This window comes from Hesperophylax consimilis, chromosome 30 (genome assembly GCF_061612785.1).
Source record: "Hesperophylax consimilis isolate HC1 chromosome 30, BYU_Hcon_1.0, whole genome shotgun sequence".
NCBI classification, from domain to species: Eukaryota; Metazoa; Arthropoda; class Insecta; order Trichoptera; family Limnephilidae; genus Hesperophylax; species Hesperophylax consimilis.
The window spans coordinates 11,158,936-11,166,337 of record NC_142865.1 but is presented as its reverse complement, the minus strand read 5'-3'; positions in this window follow the sequence as shown (position 1 = coordinate 11,166,337).

Here is a 7,402-nt window from a genome sequence, read left to right as displayed (position 1 = left end):
TTTCTACACAGAATTTTTAAATGATTTAGTTGATAGTCCGGTATTGCTAGAATTGATAAGCTTCCGGATACCACAACGTAATACTAGAAATCAGGATTTATTTCAGTGCAGAAATTCTGGGACTAAATACCATATGTATTCCTCTTTACCCAGAATACTAATGGAGGGAAACAATTATACCAAGTCAGTGGACATCTTCAATTTATCAAATATAAAATGTTGTTAATGAAGCAATTCAGTTATGTACAGTAAATAATGTATATTTCTTAATATTCATATGTAAAAGCCCCGAAAAAGGGCGTTAATTAGTAAATAAAACAGAGCAGCAGGTCACCCCTAGTGGTTCGTTCTCGCTACGTTCGATGACCTAGCAGGGTTTTTCGGATTCAGGGGGTGAGGTTTATACAGGTCTGTCCATCAACTTCACCGTAGTGGGAGGAATTAATTCATACCTCACTCCTGGATACACTGCCCTTACAGATTCCAGACACACAACTCATACCCTTTTCCTTCCCAGAACTTCCTTTCTTTAAAAATACCATCCACACAGCATCCCCAAAGATGACAGGCCATGATTTAAATTATTTTCGTCAGGACCTCCTGTTAGGTGATAATAAACCACAAGATAAAAAATAGGTTAAGTGTGTTATTTTTATTTTTTACTTCACTTTTCTTCAATGTCATGAAACCGATACAATAATTTTAAATAAAACACGGGCGAGGCCGGGTAAGAAAGCTCGTTATAGATAAAATCTGACTTATACCGTTAGGGTAATAATCGAGTCTAATCGGACTTATCTCGCCTTATCGGTAAGAGAGATTGGTATGAATTGCGTTCATTATAAAGGTATCGATTCAATTCAAGTACCTACCTACCACCTGACGATGGAATAATTACGGTGGATGTGTTACTTAAGCGATGTAGTTGAATCATAAACATACAAATTAAAAACTTGCCTTAATATGAAATCATTTCGACTAGCCGGAGGCAAACCACGTGAATATATTTTTGGCACCAGAAGGATTTGAGAATGATTTGAATTAACTACGAAATCAGTAGTAAATTGACCGCCGAGGAGCGCACATTGAAATAACCAGACACTGCGCAGAAAAAATAATTTGTAAATTAAACTAAATCGGTAACAAAATATTACATTTTGAAAACAAGCCCAAACTTTTGTTCACCTGATTAGGGATTTGGAGTAAAGTTTTTTTCGCAGCCAGTTTATATGCGCGCCACTGTAAAAAAGGATTCGTAATTAGTGAGCTGATTTTATTTTCTAAGACTGAAAAGTGATGTTACAACGTGATTTGCCTGTATCCTGTGAGATTCATTTATTGACAAATCACAGGACGAGTGACGTTCACGCCGCCTCCCGCGCAAGTTGGTTTGTTCCCATTTCCCTAATTGGCTCATCTATCAATTTGACTGTCTATGAGTTAAACCAATATTGAATTTATTTTTTAAGGACCTTCACTTTGTCACCCATCATCAGATATCATAATTTCTAAATAAAATTATAAATCATGCATATGACAGCCAGAATATCTTGCATTAATAAGCATTAAGATTCCACTACGTAATACTAAAAGTCGGGATTTATTTGGGTGCAGAAATTCTGGGACTAACTACCATATGTATTCCCCATTGCCCAGAATACTAATGGAGGGAAATAATTTTACCGAGTCAGTGGACATCCTCACTTAACAAATACAAAAGATTGTTACTGAGGCAGTTGCATGTAGTTTTACGCCACTACTTCGTTATTCTAGAAGTATCCAAACAAGCTTTTTGGATTTTCTCTTATTTTTAATATTTGCTTCTGTGGCAACTGGAATATTCGAGAATGTTTTATTTTCCACCTATATAAACGACAACATGAACGAAATGGTCAGTACAGTACCAGCAACCGCGACATCGAGATCGAATTATTTTGCCTACGTGACGCGCTTCGGAACATTCTCGAACCTTCCTTTCGTAAATCATTTTGTTGTATTTTCTATGTTTATTTATTGTTCTCGGATGTATTATTAAAAACCGCTTCAGCCAAATTTCGTAGTTATTTATTAATAAAAAGAATACCGAACATAACTACATGCATAGTAAATACTATATAATTTTTACTAGTGTCTCACAAGTAAAAGGGCGATAATAAATAAATAAACAAATAATAAATATACATATAATGTTCGTTTTAGATCTCGAAAGTTCTACAATCCCAGTTGAAGGTGAACAGGAAAGCATGACTCAACCGAAAACGGGCCAATTTAGTGACGAATCATTATTAAACTTATTCTAGGGAGAGGGCCACGTTTCATTTCCCTAAAACTGTAGAAAACCCCCACTAAACAGGCACTCCTACCAACCTATGTAAAGGTGGTATTTAATTCTGGGTAAAACGCTGGCACCGCTATGACACAATTTGTCAAACTTATTTCGCCATAAGTAAAATAAACAGTGTTTCCGTTATGGTTTTTCGTGATAATTTTGAATGTTAGTATTGTGTGTTGCGCTTCCTCCTTCTTTAGCGAACGTTTCGGACAGCTGTATAATGTCCATCATCAACAGGGCAAGTGTTATAGATTGTGGTGAAGTATGTGTTTATGTATGATACCATGTTGTTTAATAATATTTTTTTATTTATCATTAGAACGCGAAGCAAATGTATCGTAAATATGATTTGAGATTTTGAGGGCCAAAAGTATCATAGTAATTTATTATTATTTCTATTATAGACTTACAGGCCTTGTATTTTCTCGGTAGGGAAAAAATTGTTAACTAAAAACCCTAATATGTGTAAAGATTTTTTTAATTTATTTTCTATGAAGTGGTGAATCATCTAAATTTACTGAATTTAAAGTTAATGTTCTTTATACAAATAGAACGATGTCATATGCACCTCACCATTTTTACCCCTTTTTGGTGTTTTAAATGTTACCTGGCTAGTATAGACTTAGAGGCCTTGTGTTTTCTCGGTAGGGAAAAATTTTGTTTACCTAAAATGTTTTTCCAGTATCGAATGTGTAAAGATTGTGATACCGTGTCGCCAACTGCAATCCTTTAAGAGATGGTAATACATTATAATTAAAGAAGGTTTTTTGAGCTTAGTTTTGGTGTAGCCGTCAATTATCGGATACCAAGAATTATTGAGCTTAACCGTCGTCTTTATTAATGTGAATTGGATTTTTATATTGCCTTCGTAATTAGGCGTGTTCTACGTGTTTTGGGTCTTCCCAGGATTTCAGGAATAAATCCAAAGAAATGGCCGGAATCAATTAAATGCTTGGTAATTGCCAATTTGTCAGGGTGGCCGAGTTTACATGCTCGAAAGTGTTTTGATATTCTTTTGGAGACGGACTGCCGATTTTTATGAATTTCTATTGTCTCCACAATTAGGCGTGCTTTATGTGTTTTGGGTCTTCCCAGGATTTCAGGAATAAATCCAAAGTAATGGCCGGAATCAATTAAATGCTTGGTAATTGCCAATTTGTCAAGGTGGCCGAGTTTACATGCTCGAAAGTGTTCTAATATTCTTTTAGAGACGGACTGCCCATCGTGGATTAAGGATTCCACAAATCCGATCAGTAAGGTTAAGACTAAGGAAGGAGATATTCTTATCAGTTTTGACGTAGTCCTTTCCCTAAAATGGCTTTCGAAAACTCCATGACAATGCTTAGGGGGTATTTCACTATGTCGGGCTAAATATCTGACTAGCTATCCATTGGTTGGCTTTAAAGATCAGAATAACTTCGTTATTCAACGGCGACCGTTTCACCATTGTTTCGAGCTTCCGGATAGATAACACTCGAAATAGTCTGGCAACATCGCAAAATGTTTGCAGTTACTCCATCTACTGCCACGGCTGTCATGCGTCACAGTCCGCACACCGCAAAGTGTGCATTTTTTTGGTTATGTTATGTTGATTATCAGGTCATTTTAGATAGATTCGTGTCGAATTAATACATTGTTTCTTATTTTGAACACAATCAAATAATTCAGGATGGATCATACAAGCATTCAAATTCATTCAACAAAATTCGACTCACTTCTCCGCTGTCAAACTCGGAATGTTTTGACGCCATCTTTGATTCGAGGAATAGCGCCTAACGTGAAGTTCGAGCACTGATTAGTCAAATCGAACTTTAACCCGAGCGTTAGCGTTATTCAGATATAGTGAAAACGAAAAAATGACTAATCCGCGGATTAGTGCTTAGTCAGAACATAATCAGAGATAGTGAAATACCCCCTTAGTAAGATATACGAGGAAGATATTTGTAAGCTTTTGAACACCACCTCAAAACGGGATACTTTGCAGTCCAGGGTGAACTTTTGAGCAAATGGAAGAAGTTGCCATGGGCAGTCCGTTACCGTCAGTACTATCCAAGTTCTTAATGGAGAAGTTTGAAGAAGTGGCACTCAACACAGCTTCGGCAGTGTGGGACTACGCCGATGATGTCTTCACCATTTGGCCTCACGGAACAGAGAAACTGAACGAATTCCCGACCAAATAATAATGGCTCTGTAACAATTCTGTGCTGTAAAACCACCACAACCCAACAAGTTTACAAATAGATTAAAGGGAAATGGATTAACCAATTACCGTTCAATGTAAGATTGTAAAAAAATATAAAACACCCGCTGACGTGTACCCGGCGTTGCTGGGGGTTATCCTTATGATATAACAGACACAAGATAGATATACAATTCCGTCGTACACACAGACATAGGAATCAATAGACGAGAAGATAATGGCGAGGGGTAAAATCAACTGTTGAAGAACGAAGGGGGTTAAGCTGACTGTGATTCGTAAATAAGTCAATCTGACAGTAAATAGGCATCTCGCATTATAATATCACCATTTACTTCTTAAAAGTAAAATCTGCTTTTGAATGAATAGACATTTTTACATGGGAGCGCAAATTACTCGCCACGTTATGAACTAATTTGCGAAGTCCAAATTCGGCAAAAAAAAATCGGTTCTATTTTCAGAGTCGAGTATTTCGTTTAAGTATTTAGTTAAGACACTTTTATAAATGTTCATAATTTACTTCCCAGCAACCAACCAGCTTTGTGTTTCGCGTCCAGACGTTTCTCGATGTGATAGTAACAACTGATTCATATTATACGATGTGAATATGCTTAAAATAAAGTAAAATAATGCTTATATATGGAATGTAATACGACAATTGGGTTTATTCTCTTTTCCACATCTATTTTTACAAGTTTTCATAGTACAAGTCAACATTTTACCGTGTTATTTCGTAAAATGAACCGATGATGCCTCGACCATAGTTCGCACAAGAATGATGACGTCACGTTTTCAAATTTCACTTGAGGCCATACGCGAGCACAGCCGGCTCAATGGAACCGGTATGGGGAGTGGGGATAATACGCTTTTAATCACTTAGGGCAGGTCTACTAATATTCATATGTCTATGGTCGTACATTATTTTGATGTATCTCATAAGGTTGAGCCAGCGTTAGCAATGTAAGCGCCCGAAAATATATTTTTACGACTTTATTACAAAACATCGACTTTTCTCTACATTCTATAAATATAATATGCATGGATTATATATATACAAACCTTACGGAAGAAATTCTCTAAATGATAGTGAAAACCCTATCAAAATCCGTTGCGTAGTTTAGATGAAATAAGCGCATAAACAGACAGTCGCGGATAGTGACTATGTTTTATAGTATTTTATACTATTTAGATATTCGAGATTGAAAAGTCGAAAGTTATTTAATTGACATTTACAAAGCATTGATAGCATTGAATCTACTAATTTACTAGGCCTGTTTCATGGTGACCACCGCATTAAAGTAGTTTTGAATAAATAAAAAAACACTTTCAATAGCTTATCAATTATTATACTTCGTATAATTAATATAATATTTCTCAATGATAATATTAGATATCCTTTTTTACTTTTTTTTCGTATCTAGTATTTGTTATATTTTCTTTTTTTGCTCAAGAGAGCAATAAATCATCCTGAAAAAATATGTTAAAACGCTATTTATCTACGTACGTTTCTCCACATTTTTAACGAGAGTTTGCTTTAAAAAAAGGTGTACCAAGACTATTATATTTAAAAAAAATGCTACGCCAAACCGCACAAGAGTCCCAACTGCTATCAAACGTCCGGAGCCAGTGAGACTATGGCATCCCCAATTGGGGTATGTTATATGGCTGAATGTCAATGCCATACAAATTTTTCTAAAAAAATGATAACTCCTTCATTTGTACACGCAATTGCTTCGTACGAAATTTTATAGCATAGTAATGATCAGCAGAATCCATTTCTAGCCAAAAAAATACCCTTGAAAATTCAAGTCTCTATGTCTATGAAAGGCGATTTTCAGCCCACTGTGCGTCGGCGGCATTTATTTTTACTCTGGAGATATTTTCAATTTGTAGTGATATTTCAGGAGACTAATTATTGCTTATAATAATTTGAATATAATTTACTTGCGCACGCCGGGATTTGAACACGCGAGATCATAGAGCATTACCCCTTGATCTCACCATTTAACAGTTTTCTTCTACAAATAAAATATTGTACGCTCTACGCTCTCCACCGGTTTTTAAATTATGCAAATCGTGTTTTTTTTTCAAATACGGGTTGTCGACCTATGCCAAAATGTATACAACATACAAAGTTATGCAGTTATTAATATATCGACAGGATGCGATGCTCCCACGCCCGCCCGTGGCACACTGGATTCGCCCACGGCTGGCGATATTGGAGTTACGTGTTCAGTGTTTATTTCCTGATTGACCAGATAGCGTTGTTGAGTTGTTTCTTTATTGTTGTCTATCTCGGAAGTGCTGCCGCTAGCGCTATAGCGCTAAATTGTAGCGATAGATTGAATGTTTGATAATTTGTTTCTGTGGCGTATTGACATACTTAACTTCGAATTAGAAAACTATTATTTTAATCAAGTGTAAAGTTATATTATTCATAAACTGTTCGTTCATAGATGGCGATAATTTAATTATTTAACGAAAAAACACTTTTTGCAAGTTATGCTCAAAATATTAAGATGGATTATTTTTTTGTGCCCGTACATAAGCAATATGAATATGAATAAATAGTTTTGTAATAATAATAATAATAACATGGCATTTATATAGCGCAGTTTAGGGTCATTTCACTTCAAGTGCGCTTAACTATAACAATCTTAAGAACGGTAATTCTTAAAATTATTCCTACAGTGTGCCTTACCCAATACAGATCTTATATTATAACACTAAATATACTGTTTATACAAAGTGATGACAAAACTTGGAATAACAATAACAACAGGACAGGACAAAAAAAGAAAAAACTAAAACATAATATAAAATTATTATAATATAATAATACATAGTGAGGCCAACATTACTGGAAAACTTTG